The sequence below is a fragment of the Chiloscyllium punctatum genome, chromosome 50 (assembly GCF_047496795.1).
Source record: "Chiloscyllium punctatum isolate Juve2018m chromosome 50, sChiPun1.3, whole genome shotgun sequence".
Classification (NCBI taxonomy): Eukaryota; Metazoa; Chordata; class Chondrichthyes; order Orectolobiformes; family Hemiscylliidae; genus Chiloscyllium; species Chiloscyllium punctatum.
The window spans coordinates 37220515-37236206 of NC_092788.1; the positions used below are offsets into that span (position 1 = coordinate 37220515).

Here is a 15692-nt window from a genome sequence, read left to right on the forward strand (position 1 = left end):
ACATAACCAAAATTAAACAAGTCCCGTTCCCCAGCATTTGGCCCCAATCCCTCTAAACCCATCCTGTCCAGAAACTCATCCGATTACCTTTGCAATTTTCTGAGTGTAATAGCCTTCTCCACTTCCTCTGGGAGCTCATTCCGTACACGCACAACCTTCTGTGTGGGAAATGTGCCTCAGGTCGTTTGTCAATTTCAGCCCACTCACCTTAAACCTATGCTCTCGAGTTTTCAACTCACCCCAATTTGGGTAAAACACAGAAATACTCAGTTTACAACCCTTCCGTAAGATCGTATCGCAGCCGTTCCGCTGCAGGGAAAGTCGTCCCAGCTTATTCCACCTCGCCCTTCGGTCCAAACATTGACGAAATCATTGTCTATATATTGTCATCAATCTCACGGCCGCCGCGGCTGGTTTCTGTAGTGTAGTGGTCATCACGTTCGCCTAACACGCGAAAGGTCCCTAGTTCGAAACTGGGCAGAAACTGCTTTGTTCGTCAACTGCAGCCTTTTACATGGACAAGAACGGAGCTTTCTTGCTTGCTTTCCCATCTGCAAACCTGCCTTCGAATTTGCTTGAAAGAATGTGCTCTCGTAGTGAAATGTAAGGCAACTCCATTTAATTACTGTGTAAAGCATTATAAAGTTTTTCTCCAACCTGGTTCTGATGCATATGCCATTCTGTTTGAGAGTGTCCTTGCCGCGTTCTGATCCTTCCACGAAAAGCAGTACCGCATTTGCATTCCTTGCGCAGGCGGCCCGGTTCAAAGGCAGGGAAGAAGCTGCTGCGCTGGTGTCACAGCGCACCACGGATTCCTGAACTTGTCTGTCTGTCAAATGTACCCCAAAGTCGTCTCTGAAAGGCCTCATTTGGAAGCTGTCTGTCGTTATTCAACGCGCGAGAGTTGGTACCAGATTCCTGAATCATATTTTGGGGCAGTTCGCACGTTAGTGGCTCATTCAATCAGCAACAGCAATGAAATAATTTACACTCTCAGAGGAACCTTTGAACTTGTGCTTTCATAGCGCCGCTAATATTAAGGTGCGCCCCGAGATCTAAGCCATGTTGGAACTGAAACGGAGGAATCGACAGAGAGGCTACAGAATGACATCGCATCCATTTGGTTTTCTTTAAATCACTGACGAGCAGGAAAATGTAAAAGGGGAGAGCGAGTGGGGAAGTGAGGCGGTTGCAGCTCTGGTAAAAGTCCTTCTTTGTGATTCACTCCGCAAACAGAGACTTGAAGGTGACTCAGAGGCGTGTGAGCTCTTCACATCGAGATCAAAAAGCACTCAAGGGCAGTTAGCACCTCTTCCGGAGTGGGGGTGGGGTGAGGTAATTACCTTTTGACTTCTGTTACGATGTTCAGAAACTGCCTTTTCGATTGACTTGAACAGAAACTGCATTTCCAATAAGCACCATGGAAGTTAGCAAAATTTATTGAATCGCTTCTCGTCGATTCCCGCACAGGTTTCCGACTCAGTTGGTATCCACGTGGCTCATGTCCAGGAGTGAACATCTCTGCAGCAAATTGCACGGTTAAAGTAAAAGGCACGGAAAGTGGCATCTCGAACCGGCCCCGAGGTCAGAGCATGCTCACAATGTGATCTGTCGTTCTCGGATTGTAATGCGACCTCCGGTTTTAGGGTGGAGAACATTCTTTGGGACCCTTCTTCTGCAAAACAGACACAGTGACTGAATAAATGCTGCACGGTTTGATGTGGAACACGGCCTGCTCAGCTTTGTGCATTTTCCCTGTAGTCAAGTGTGTTTCGTGTTCCGTGTAAACGTGAAAGTCGTCCTGTTTCGAGCAATGTGTGAAATCATTTAGCAAAGCAAGAATCGAAATTGTAGTAATGTCTAGCAGCTCATGGTTATTTGACAGAAGTGTCCAAGTGTCTCTGCTGTCATGATCGCGTTCGCCTCCCGCGCGGAAAATCGCAAACAGCTCTGCTGTTCCAAAGCGATTTGTGCTTTTACTGGAACCGAATGGAGACTATTATTTCATCGCCGTTGTGAAACAAAGTCCTGCGGTGACTCGACTCGTCGTTATTTGGTTTTCTGTCCAATGGGAAAATCGTTCCAATGAATTTCGGTGTCATATGTTATTGAATTTCTCCCATTTCCTTCATTTCCGTCCTGGAGACATCAGAAGGAAAAGGTAATCTAATCGAGACTGTGAATGGTGAAATTCACTTTTTATGGCCCGTTCTTATGATGTTCTTTCTATCTCTCTTTTCAGCATTGTCTGGAAAGTGGTGGTGCACTAACGCTGCAGTATGTTTGAAAGAGCAGTTTGGAATTGCCCTGTTGTTAGTTGTGAGATTACTTTATGACTCATGCCCTCGGACTGTGACACATTTAGCATTCATGCATCTCTCTGTATGAAAATGCATTCGGCATGCCAGTTTTGTTTGTGTTCCGTGAAAAATGCTTTCTGTTTTGCGATTCGCTCAGCACATTACGAGTTAACAGGGTTTCTGAGGTAACTTCGAGCAGCAAAACTCCTCAATTGAGGTCTTGGAAAATTTCACGGAGTATGGTCAGTCGGGGCAAAATTAAGGAAGTTGTTCGTATCTGCAGTGTTTCACAATACTACCTTTCCCGTGAGCAGTCGAACAGACTAAACGATTGTGCCACAGACTGCGATGGAAAACTCCGCTAAAAAGTAATCCTTTAAAGCCGGTGTTAGCAACACGACGTTATGGGGGTACACGGCGTGGAAACAGATATTTAGGTGTATCTCATCCATGCTCACCACATAACCAAAATTAAACAAGTCCCGTTCCCCAGCATTTGGCCCCAATCCCTCTAAACCCATCCTGTCCAGAAACTCATCCGATTACCTTTGCAATTTTCTGAGTGTAATAGCCTTCTCCACTTCCTCTGGGAGCTCATTCCATACACGCACAACCTTCTGTGTGGGAAATGTGCCTCAGGTCGTTTGTCAATTTCAGCCCACTCACCTTAAACCTATGCTCTCGAGTTTTCAACTCACCCCAATTTGGGTAAAACACAGAAATACTCAGTTTACAACCCTTCCATAAGATCATATCGCAGCCGTTACGCTGCAGGGAAAGTCGTCCCAGCTTATTCCACCTCGCCCTCCGGTCCATACATTGACGAAATCATTGTCTATATATTGTCATCAATTTCACGGCGACCGCGGCTGGTTTCTGTAGTGTAGTGGTCATCACGTTCGCCTAACACGCGAAAGGTCCCTAGTTCGAAACTGGGCAGAAACTGCTTTGTTCGTCAACTGCAGCCTTTTACATGGACAAGAACGGAGCTTTCTTGCTTGCTTTCCCATCTGCAAACCTGCCTTCGAATTTGCTTGAAAGAATCTGCTCTCGTAGTGTAATGTAAGGCAACTCCATTTAATTACTGTGTAAAGCATTATAAAGTTTTTCTGCAACCTGGTTCTGATGCATATGCCATTCTGTTTGAGAGTGTCCTTGCCGCGTTCTGATCCTTCCACGAAAAGCAGTACCGCATTTGCATTCCTTGCGCAGGCGGCCCGGTTCAAAGGCAGGGAAGAAGCTGCTGCGCTGGTGTCACAGCGCACCACGGATTCCTGAACTTGTCTGTCTGTCAAATGTACCCCAAAGTCGTCTCTGAAAGGCCTCATTTGGAAGCTGTCTGTCGTTATTCAACGCGCGAGAGTTGGTACCAGATTCCTGAATCATATTTTGGGGCAGTTCGCACGTTAGTGGCTCATTCAATCAGCAACAGCAATGAAATAATTTACACTCTCAGAGGAACCTTTGAACTTGTGCTTTCATAGCGCCGCTAATATTAAGGTGCGCCCCGAGATCTAAGCCATGTTGGAACTGAAACGGAGGAATCGACAGAGAGGCTACAGAATGACATCGCATCCATTTGGTTTTCTTTAAATCACTGACGAGCAGGAAAATGTAAAAGGGGAGAGCGAGTGGGGAAGTGAGGCGGTTGCAGCTCTGGTAAAAGTCCTTCTTTGTGATTCACTCCGCAAACAGAGACTTGAAGGTGACTCAGAGGCGTGTGAGCTCTTCACATCGAGATCAAAAAGCACTTAAGGGCAGTTAGCACCTCTTCCGGAGTGGGGGTGGGGTGAGGTAATTACCTTTTGACTTCTGTTACTATGTTCAGAAACTGCCTTTTCGATTGACTTGAACAGAAACTGCATTTCCAATAAGCACCATGGAAGTTAGCAAAATTTATTGAATCGCTTCTCGTCGATTCCCGCACAGGTTTCCGACTCAGTTGGTATCCACGTGGCTCATGTCCAGGAGTGAACATCTCTGCAGCAAATTGCACGGTTAAAGTAAAAGGCACGGAAAGTGGCATCTCGAACCGGCCCCGAGGTCAGAGCATGCTCACAATGTGATCTGTCGTTCTCGGATTGTAATGCGACCTCCGGTTTTAGGGTGGAGAACATTCTTTGGGACCCTTCTTCTGCAAAACAGACACAGTGACTGAATAAATGCTGCACGGTTTGATGTGGAACACGGCCTGCTCAGCTTTGTGCATTTTCCCTGTAGTCAGGTGTGTTTCGTGTTCCGTGTAAACGTGAAAGTCGTCCTGTTTCGAGCAATGTGTGAAATCATTTAGCAAAGCAAGAATCGAAATTGTAGTAATGTCTAGCAGCTCATGGTTATTTGACCGAAGTGTCCAAGTGTCTCTGCTGTCATGATCGCGTTCGCCTCCCGCGCGGAAAATCGCAAACAGCTCTGCTGTTCCAAAGCGATTTGTGCTTTTACTGGAACCGAATGGAGACTATTATTTCATCGCTGTTGTGAAACAAAGTCCTGCGGTGACTCGACTCGTCGTTATTTGGTTTTCTGTCCAATGGGAAAATCGTTCCAATGAATTTCGGTGTCATATGTTATTGAATTTCTCCCATTTCCTTCATTTCCGTCCTGGAGTCATCAGAAGGAAAAGGTAATCTAATCGAGACTGTGAATGGTGAAATTCACTTTTTATGGCCCGTTCTTATGATGTTCTTTCTATCTCTCTTTTCAGCATTGTCTGGAAAGTGGTGGTGCACTAACGCTGCAGTATGTTTGAAAGAGCAGTTTGGAATTGCCCTGTTGTTAGTTGTGAGATTACTTTATGACTCATGTCCTCGGACTGTGACACATTTAGCATTCATGCATCTCTCTGTATGAAAATGCATTCGGCATGCCAGTTTTGTTTGTGTTCCGTGAAAAATGCTTTCTGTTTTGCGATTCGCTCAGCACATTACGAGTTAACAGGGTTTCTGAGGTAACTTCGAGCAGCAAAACTCCTCAATTGAGGTCTTGGAAAATTTCACGGAGTATGGTCAGTCGGGGCAAAATTAAGGAAGTTGTTCGTATCTGCAGTGTTTCACAATACTACCTTTCCCGTGAGCAGTCGAACAGACTAAACGATTGTGCCACAGACTGCGATGGAAAACTCCGCTAAAAAGTAATCCTTTAAAGCCGGTGTTAGCAACACGACGTTATGGGGGTACACGGCGTGGAAACAGATATTTAGGTGTATCTCATCCATGCTCACCACATAACCAAAATTAAACAAGTCCCGTTCCCCAGCATTTGGCCCCAATCCCTCTAAACCCATCCTGTCCAGAAACTCATCCGATTACCTTTGCAATTTTCTGAGTGTAATAGCCTTCTCCACTTCCTCTGGGAGCTCATTCCATACACGCACAACCTTCTGTGTGGGAAATGTGCCTCAGGTCGTTTGTCAATTTCAGCCCACTCACCTTAAACCTATGCTCTCGAGTTTTCAACTCACCCCAATTTGGGTAAAACACAGAAATACTCAGTTTACAACCCTTCCATAAGACAATATCGCAGCCGTTACGCTGCAGGGAAAGTCGTCCCAGCTTATTCCACCTCGCCCTCCGGTCCAAACATTGACGAAATCATTGTCTATATATTGTCATCAATTTCACGGCGACCGCGGCTGGTTTCTGTAGTGTAGTGGTCATCACGTTCGCCTAACACGCGAAAGGTCCCTAGTTCGAAACTGGGCAGAAACTGCTTTGTTCGTCAACTGCAGCCTTTTACATGGACAAGAACGGAGCTTTCTTGCTTGCTTTCCCATCTGCAAACCTGCCTTCGAATTTGCTTGAAAGAATCTGCTCTCGTAGTGAAATGTAAGGCAACTCCATTTAATTACTGTGTAAAGCATTATAAAGTTTTTCTCCAACCTGGTTCTGATGCATATGCCATTCTGTTTGAGAGTGTCCTTGCCGCGTTCTGATCCTTCCACGAAAAGCAGTACCGCATTTGCATTCCTTGCGCAGGCGGCCCGGTTCAAAGGCAGGGAAGAAGCTGCTGCGCTGGTGTCACAGCGCACCACGGATTCCTGAACTTGTCTGTCTGTCAAATGTACCCCAAAGGCGTCTCTGAAAGGCCTCATTTGGAAGCTGTCTGTCGTTATTCAACGCGCGAGAGTTGGTACCAGATTCCTGAATCATATTTTGGGGCAGTTCGCACGTTAGTGGCTCATTCAATCAGCAACAGCAATGAAATAATTTACACTCTCAGAGGAACCTTTGAACTTGTGCTTTCATAGCGCCGCTAATATTAAGGTGCGCCCCGAGATCTAAGCCATGTTGGAACTGAAACGGAGGAATCGACAGAGAGGCTACAGAATGACATCGCATCCATTTGGTTTTCTTTAAATCACTGACGAGCAGGAAAATGTAAAAGGGGAGAGCGAGTGGGGAAGTGAGGCGGTTGCAGCTCTGGTAAAAGTCCTTCTTTGTGATTCACTCCGCAAACAGAGACTTGAAGGTGACTCAGAGGCGTGTGAGCTCTTCACATCGAGATCAAAAAGCACTCAAGGGCAGTTAGCACCTCTTCCGGAGTGGGGGTGGGGTGAGGTAATTACCTTTTGACTTCTGTTACTATGTTCAGAAACTGCCTTTTCGATTGACTTGAACAGAAACTGCATTTCCAATAAGCACCATGGAAGTTAGCAAAATTTATTGAATCGCTTCTCGTCGATTCCCGCACAGGTTTCCGACTCAGTTGGTATCCACGTGGCTCATGTCCAGGAGTGAACATCTCTGCAGCAAATTGCACGGTTAAAGTAAAAGGCACGGAAAGTGGCATCTCGAACCGGCCCCGAGGTCAGAGCATGCTCACAATGTGATGTGTCGTTCTCGGATTGTAATGCGACCTCCGGTTTTAGGGTGGAGAACATTCTTTGGGACCCTTCTTCTGCAAAACAGACACAGTGACTGAATAAATGCTGCACGGTTTGATGTGGAACACGGCCTGCTCAGCTTTGTGCATTTTCCCTGTAGTCAGGTGTGTTTCGTGTTCCGTGTAAACGTGAAAGTCGTCCTGTTTCGAGCAATGTGTGAAATCATTTAGCAAAGCAAGAATCGAAATTGTAGTAATGTCTAGCAGCTCATGGTTATTTGACCGAAGTGTCCAAGTGTCTCTGCTGTCATGATCGCGTTCGCCTCCCGCGCGGAAAATCGCAAACAGCTCTGCTGTTCCAAAGCGATTTGTGCTTTTACTGGAACCGAATGGAGACTATTATTTCATCGCTGTTGTGAAACAAAGTCCTGCGGTGACTCGACTCGTCGTTATTTGGTTTTCTGTCCAATGGGAAAATCGTTCCAATGAATTTCGGTGTCATATGTTATTGAATTTCTCCCATTTCCTTCATTTCCGTCCTGGAGTCATCAGAAGGAAAAGGTAATCTAATCGAGACTGTGAATGGTGAAATTCACTTTTTATGGCCCGTTCTTATGATGTTCTTTCTATCTCTCTTTTCAGCATTGTCTGGAAAGTGGTGGTGCACTAACGCTGCAGTATGTTTGAAAGAGTAGTTTGGAATTGCCCTGTTTTTAGTTGTGAGATTACTTTATGACTCATGCCCTCGGACTGTGACACATTTAGCATTCATGCATCTCTCTGTCTGAAAATGCATTCGGCATGCCAGTTTTGTTTGTGTTCCGTGAAAAATGCTTTCTGTTTTGCGATTCGCTCAGCACATTACGAGTTAACAGGGTTTCTGAGGTAACTTCGAGCAGCAAAACTCCTCAATTGAGGTCTGGGAAAATTTCACGGAGTATGGTCAGTCGGGGCAAAATTAAGGAAGTTGTTCGTATCTGCAGTGTTTCACAATACTACCTTTCCCGTGAGCAGTCGAACAGACTAAACGATTGTGCCACAGACTGCGATGGAAAACTCCGCTAAAAAGTAATCCTTTACAGCCAGTGTTAGCAACAAGACGTTATGGGTGTACACGGCGTGGAAACAGATATTTAGGTGTATCTCATCCATGCTCACCACATAACCAAAATTAAACAAGTCCCGTTCCCCAGCATTTGGCCCCAATCCCTCTAAACCCATCCTGTCCAGAAACTCATCCGATTACCTTTGCAATTTTCTGAGTGTAATAGCCTTCTCCACTTCCTCTGGGAGCTCATTCCATACACGCACAACCTTCTGTGTGGGAAATGTGCCTCAGGTCGTTTGTCAATTTCAGCCCACTCACCTTAAACCTATGCTCTCGAGTTTTCAACTCAACCCAATTTGGGCAAAACACAGAAATACTCAGTTTACAACCCTTCCATAAGACAATATCGCAGCCGTTACGCTGCAGGGAAAGTCGTCCCAGCTTATTCCACCTCGCCCTTCGGTCCATACATTGACGAAATCATTGTCTATATATTGTCATCAATCTCACGGCCGCCGCGGCTGGTTTCTGTAGTGTAGTGGTCATCACGTTCGCCTAACACGCGAAAGGTCCCTAGTTCGAAACTGGGCAGAAACTGCTTTGTTCGTCAACTGCAGCCTTTTACATGGACAAGAACGGAGCTTTCTTGCTTGCTTTCCCATCTGCAAACCTGCCTTCGAATTTGCTTGAAAGAATCTGCTCTCGTAGTGAAATGTAAGGCAACTCCATTTAATTACTGTGTAAAGCATTATAAAGTTTTTCTCCAACCTGGTTCTGATGCATATGCCATTCTGTTTGAGAGTGTCCTTGCCGCGTTCTGATCCTTCCACGAAAAGCAGTACCGCATTTGCATTCCTTGCGCAGGCGGCCCGGTTCAAAGGCAGGGAAGAAGCTGCTGCGCTGGTGTCACAGCGCACCACGGATTCCTGAACTTGTCTGTCTGTCAAATGTACCCCAAAGTCGTCTCTGAAAGGCCTCATTTGGAAGCTGTCTGTCGTTATTCAACGCGCGAGAGTTGGTACCAGATTCCTGAATCATATTTTGGGGCAGTTCGCACGTTAGTGGCTCATTCAATCAGCAACAGCAATGAAATAATTTACACTCTCAGAGGAACCTTTGAACTTGTGCTTTCATAGCGCCGCTAATATTAAGGTGCGCCCCGAGATCTAAGCCATGTTGGAACTGAAACGGAGGAATCGACAGAGAGGCTACAGAATGACATCGCATCCATTTGGTTTTCTTTAAATCACTGACGAGCAGGAAAATGTAAAAGGGGAGAGCGAGTGGGGAAGTGAGGCGGTTGCAGCTCTGGTAAAAGTCCTTCTTTGTGATTCACTCCGCAAACAGAGACTTGAAGGTGACTCAGAGGCGTGTGAGCTCTTCACATCGAGATCAAAAAGCACTCAAGGGCAGTTAGCACCTCTTCCGGAGTGGGGTGGGGTGAGGTAATTACCTTTTGACTTCTGTTACTATGTTCAGAAACTGCCTTTTCGATTGACTTGAACAGAAACTGCATTTCCAATAAGCACCATGGAAGTTAGCAAAATTTATTGAATCGCTTCTCGTCGATTCCCGCACAGGTTTCCGACTCAGTTGGTATCCACGTGGCTCATGTCCAGGAGTGAACATCTCTGCAGCAAATTGCACTGTTAAAGTAAAAGGCACGGAAAGTGGCATCTCGAACCGGCCCCGAGGTCAGAGCATGCTCACAATGTGATGTGTCGTTCTCGGATTGTAATGCGACCTCCGGTTTTAGGGTGGAGAACATTCTTTGGGACCCTTCTTCTGCAAAACAGACACAGTGACTGAATAAATGCTGCACGGTTTGATGTGGAACACGGCCTGCTCAGCTTTGTGCATTTTCCCTGTAGTCAGGTGTGTTTCGTGTTCCGTGTAAACGTGAAAGTCGTCCTGTTTCGAGCAATGTGTGAAATCATTTAGCAAAGCAAGAATCGAAATTGTAGTAATGTCTAGCAGCTCATGGTTATTTGACCGAAGTGTCCAAGTGTCTCTGCTGTCATGATCGCGTTCGCCTCCCGCGCGGAAAATCGCAAACAGCTCTGCTGTTCCAAAGCGATTTGTGCTTTTACTGGAACCGAATGGAGACTATTATTTCATCGCTGTTGTGAAACAAAGTCCTGCGGTGACTCGACTCGTCGTTATTTGGTTTTCTGTCCAATGGGAAAATCGTTCCAATGAATTTCGGTGTCATATGTTATTGAATTTCTCCCATTTCCTTCATTTCCGTCCTGGAGTCATCAGAAGGAAAAGGTAATCTAATCGAGACTGTGAATGGTGAAATTCACTTTTTATGGCCCGTTCTTATGATGTTCTTTCTATCTCTCTTTTCAGCATTGTCTGGAAAGTGGTGGTGCACTAACGCTGCAGTATGTTTAAAAGAGCAGTTTGGAATTGCCCTGTTGTTAGTTGTGAGATTACTTTATGACTCATGCCCTCGGACTGTGACACATTTAGCATTCATGCATCTCTCTGTATGAAAATGCATTCGGCATGCCAGTTTTGTTTGTGTTCCGTGAAAAATGCTTTCTGTTTTGCGATTCGCTCAGCACATTACGAGTTAACAGGGTTTCTGAGGTAACTTCGAGCAGCAAAACTCCTCAATTGAGGTCTTGGAAAATTTCACGGAGTATGGTCAGTCGGGGCAAAATTAAGGAAGTTGTTCGTATCTGCAGTGTTTCACAATACTACCTTTCCCGTGAGCAGTCGAACAGACTAAACGATTGTGCCACAGACTGCGATGGAAAACTCCGCTAAAAAGTAATCCTTTAAAGCCGGTGTTAGCAACACGACGTTATGGGGGTACACGGCGTGGAAACAGATATTTAGGTGTATCTCATCCATGCTCACCACATAACCAAAATTAAACAAGTCCCGTTCCCCAGCATTTGGCCCCAATCCCTCTAAACCCATCCTGTCCAGAAACTCATCCGATTACCTTTGCAATTTTCTGAGTGTAATAGCCTTCTCCACTTCCTCTGGGAGCTCATTCCATACACGCACAACCTTCTGTGTGGGAAATGTGCCTCAGGTCGTTTGTCAATTTCAGCCCACTCACCTTAAACCTATGCTCTCGAGTTTTCAACTCACCCCAATTTGGGTAAAACACAGAAATACTCAGTTTACAACCCTTCCATAAGACAATATCGCAGCCGTTACGCTGCAGGGAAAGTCGTCCCAGCTTATTCCACCTCGCCCTCCGGTCCAAACATTGACGAAATCATTGTCTATATATTGTCATCAATCTCACGGCAGCCGCGGCTGGTTTCTGTTGTGTAGTGGTCATCACGTTCGCCTAACACGCGAAAGGTCCCTAGTTCGAAACTGGGCAGAAACTGCTTTGTTCGTCAACTGCAGCCTTTTACATGGACAAGAACGGAGCTTTCTTGCTTGCTTTCCCATCTGCAAACCTGCCTTCGAATTTGCTTGAAAGAATCTGCTCTCGTAGTGAAATGTAAGGCAACTCCATTTAATTACTGTGTAAAGCATTATAAAGTTTTTCTCCAACCTGGTTCTGATGCATATGCCATTCTGTTTGAGAGTGTCCTTGCCGCGTTCTGATCCTTCCACGAAAAGCAGTACCGCATTTGCATTCCTTGCGCAGGCGGCCCGGTTCAAAGGCAGGGAAGAAGCTGCTGCGCTGGTGTCACAGCGCACCACGGATTCCTGAACTTGTCTGTCTGTCAAATGTACCCCAAAGTCGTCTCTGAAAGGCCTCATTTGGAAGCTGTCTGTCGTTATTCAACGCGCGAGAGTTGGTACCAGATTCCTGAATCATATTTTGGGGCAGTTCGCACGTTAGTGGCTCATTCAATCAGCAACAGCAATGAAATAATTTACACTCTCAGAGGAACCTTTGAACTTGTGCTTTCATAGCGCCGCTAATATTAAGGTGCGCCCCGAGATCTAAGCCATGTTGGAACTGAAACGGAGGAATCGACAGAGAGGCTACAGAATGACATCGCATCCATTTGGTTTTCTTTAAATCACTGACGAGCAGGAAAATGTAAAAGGGGAGAGCGAGTGGGGAAGTGAGGCGGTTGCAGCTCTGGTAAAAGTCCTTCTTTGTGATTCACTCCGCAAACAGAGACTTGAAGGTGACTCAGAGGCGTGTGAGCTCTTCACATCGAGATCAAAAAGCACTCAAGGGCAGTTAGCACCTCTTCCGGAGTGGGGGTGGGGTGAGGTAATTACCTTTTGACTTCTGTTCCTATGTTCAGAAACTGCCTTTTCGATTGACTTGAACAGAAACTGCATTTCCAATAAGCACCATGGAAGTTAGCAAAATTTATTGAATCGCTTCTCGTCGATTCCCGCACAGGTTTCCGACTCAGTTGGTATCCACGTGGCTCATGTCCAGGAGTGAGCATCTCTGCAGCAAATTGCACTGTTAAAGTAAAAGGCACGGAAAGTGGCATCTCGAACCGGCCCCGAGGTCAGAGCATGCTCACAATGTGATGTGTCGTTCTCGGATTGTAATGCGACCTCCGGTTTTAGGGTGGAGAACATTCTTTGGGACCCTTCTTCTGCAAAACAGACACAGTGACTGAATAAATGCTGCACGGTTTGATGTGGAACACGGCCTGCTCAGCTTTGAGCATTTTCCCTGTAGTCAGGTGTGTTTCGTGTTCCGTGTAAACGTGTAAGTCGTCCTGTTTCGAGCAATGTGTGAAATCATTTAGCAAAGCAAGAATCGAAATTGTAGTAATGTCTAGCAGCTCATGGTTATTTGACCGAAGTGTCCAAGTGTCTCTGCTGTCATGATCGCGTTCGCCTCCCGCGCGGAAAATCGCAAACAGCTCTGCTGTTCCAAAGCGATTTGTGCTTTTACTGGAACCGAATGGAGACTATTATTTCATCGCTGTTGTGAAACAAAGTCCTGCGGTGACTCGACTCGTCGTTATTTGGTTTTCTGTCCAATGGGAAAATCGTTCCAATGAATTTCGGTGTCATATGTTATTGAATTTCTCCCATTTCCTTCATTTCCGTCCTGGAGTCATCAGAAGGAAAAGGTAATCTAATCGAGACTGTGAATGGTGAAATTCACTTTTTATGGCCCGTTCTTATGATGTTCTTTCTATCTCTCTTTTCAGCATTGTCTGGAAAGTGGTGGTGCACTAACGCTGCAGTATGTTTGAAAGAGTAGTTTGGAATTGCCCTGTTTTTAGTTGTGAGATTACTTTATGACTCATGCCCTCGGACTGTGACACATTTAGCATTCATGCATCTCTCTGTCTGAAAATGCATTCGGCATGCCAGTTTTGTTTGTGTTCCGTGAAAAATGCTTTCTGTTTTGCGATTCGCTCAGCACATTACGAGTTAACAGGGTTTCTGAGGTAAGTTCGAGCAGCAAAACTCCTCAATTGAGGTCTGGGAAAATTTCACGGAGTATGGTCAGTCGGGGCAAAATTAAGGAAGTTGTTCGTATCTGCAGTGTTTCACAATACTACCTTTCCCGTGAGCAGTCGAACAGACTAAACGATTGTGCCACAGACTGCGATGGAAAACTCCGCTAAAAAGTAATCCTTTACAGCCAGTGTTAGCAACAAGACGTTATGGGGGTACACGGCGTGGAAACAGATATTTAGGTGTATCTCATCCATGCTCACCACATAACCAAAATTAAACAAGTCCCGTTCCCCAGCATTTGGCCCCAATCCCTCTAAACCCATCCTGTCCAGAAACTCATCCGATTACCTTTGCAATTTTCTGAGTGTAATAGCCTTCTCCACTTCCTCTGGGAGCTCATTCCATACACGCACAACCTTCTGTGTGGGAAATGTGCCTCAGGTCGTTTGTCAATATCAGCCCACTCACCTTAAACCTATGCTCTCGAGTTTTCAACTCACCCCAATTTGGGTAAAACACAGAAATACTCAGTTTACAACCCTTCCATAAGATCGTATCGCAGCCGTTCCGCTGCAGGGAAAGTCGTCCCAGCTTATTACACCTCGCCCTCCGGTCCAAACATTGACGAAATCATTGTCTATATATTGTCATCAATCTCACGGCAGCCGCGGCTGGTTTCTGTAGTGTAGTGGTCATCCCGTTCGCCTAACACGCGAAAGGTCCCTAGTTCGAAACTGGGCAGAAACTGCTTTGTTCGTCAACTGCAGCCTTTTACATGGACAAGAACGGAGCTTTCTTGCTTGCTTTCCCATCTGCAAACCTGCCTTCGAATTTGCTTGAAAGAATCTGCTCTCGTAGTGAAATGTAAGGCAACTCCATTTAATTACTGTGTAAAGCATTATAAAGTTTTTCTGCAACCTGGTTCTGATGCATATGCCATTCTGTTTGAGAGTGTCCTTGCCGCGTTCTGATCCTTCCACGAAAAGCAGTACCGCATTTGCATTCCTTGCGCAGGCGGCCCGGTTCAAAGGCAGGGAAGAAGCTGCTGCGCTGGTGTCACAGCGCACCACGGATTCCTGAACTTGTCTGTCTGTCAAATGTACCCCAAAGTCGTCTCTGAAAGGCCTCATTTGGAAGCTGTCTGTCGTTATTCAACGCGCGAGAGTTGGTACCAGATTCCTGAATCATATTTTGGGGCAGTTCGCACGTTAGTGGCTCATTCAATCAGCAACAGCAATGAAATAATTTACACTCTCAGAGGAACCTTTGAACTTGTGCTTTCATAGCGCCGCTAATATTAAGGTGCGCCCCGAGATCTAAGCCATGTTGGAACTGAAACGGAGGAATCGACAGAGAGGCTACAGAATGACATCGCATCCATTTGGTTTTCTTTAAATCACTGACGAGCAGGAAAATGTAAAAGGGGAGAGCGAGTGGGGAAGTGAGGCGGTTGCAGCTCTGGTAAAAGTCCTTCTTTGTGATTCACTCCGCAAACAGAGACTTGAAGGTGACTCAGAGGCGTGTGAGCTCTTCACATCGAGATCAAAAAGCACTCAAGGGCAGTTAGCACCTCTTCCGGAGTGGGGTGGGGTGAGGTAATTACCTTTTGACTTCTGTTACTATGTTCAGAAACTGCCTTTTCGATTGACTTGAACAGAAACTGCATTTCCAATAAGCACCATGGAAGTTAGCAAAATTTATTGAATCGCTTCTCGTCGATTCCCGCACAGGTTTCCGACTCAGTTGGTATCCACGTGGCTCATGTCCAGGAGTGAACATCTCTGCAGCAAATTGCACTGTTAAAGTAAAAGGCACGGAAAGTGGCATCTCGAACCGGCCCCGAGGTCAGAGCATGCTCACAATGTGATGTGTCGTTCTCGGATTGTAATGCGACCTCCGGTTTTAGGGTGGAGAACATTCTTTGGGACCCTTCTTCTGCAAAACAGACACAGTGACTGAATAAATGCTGCACGGTTTGATGTGGAACACGGCCTGCTCAGCTTTGTGCATTTTCCCTGTAGTCAGGTGTGTTTCGTGTTCCGTGTAAACGTGAAAGTCGTCCTGTTTCGAGCAATGTGTGAAATCATTTAGCAAAGCAAGAATCGAAATTGTAGTAATGTCTAGCAGCTCATGGTTATTTGACCGAAGTGTCCAAGTGT

At 45.9% G+C, this 15692-nt stretch overlaps 4 non-coding genes across 4 annotated transcripts; all 4 read left to right on the forward strand.

Moving 5' to 3' along the window:
- The first annotated feature begins 413 nt into the window (after positions 1 to 413).
- Positions 414 to 486, forward strand: trnav-aac (transfer RNA valine (anticodon AAC)). The gene has a single exon. It is a non-coding gene; the product is annotated as a tRNA-Val (tRNA).
- A 2686-nt stretch (positions 487 to 3172) lies between these two features.
- On the forward strand, positions 3173 to 3245 carry trnav-aac (transfer RNA valine (anticodon AAC)). Its single transcript has one exon. It is a non-coding gene; the product is annotated as a tRNA-Val (tRNA).
- Positions 3246 to 5931: 2686 nt separating this feature from the next.
- trnav-aac (transfer RNA valine (anticodon AAC)) lies at positions 5932 to 6004 on the forward strand. Its single transcript has one exon. It is a non-coding gene; the product is annotated as a tRNA-Val (tRNA).
- Positions 6005 to 8690: 2686 nt separating this feature from the next.
- On the forward strand, positions 8691 to 8763 carry trnav-aac (transfer RNA valine (anticodon AAC)). Its single transcript has one exon. It is a non-coding gene; the product is annotated as a tRNA-Val (tRNA).
- Positions 8764 to 15692: the final 6929 nt, after the last annotated feature.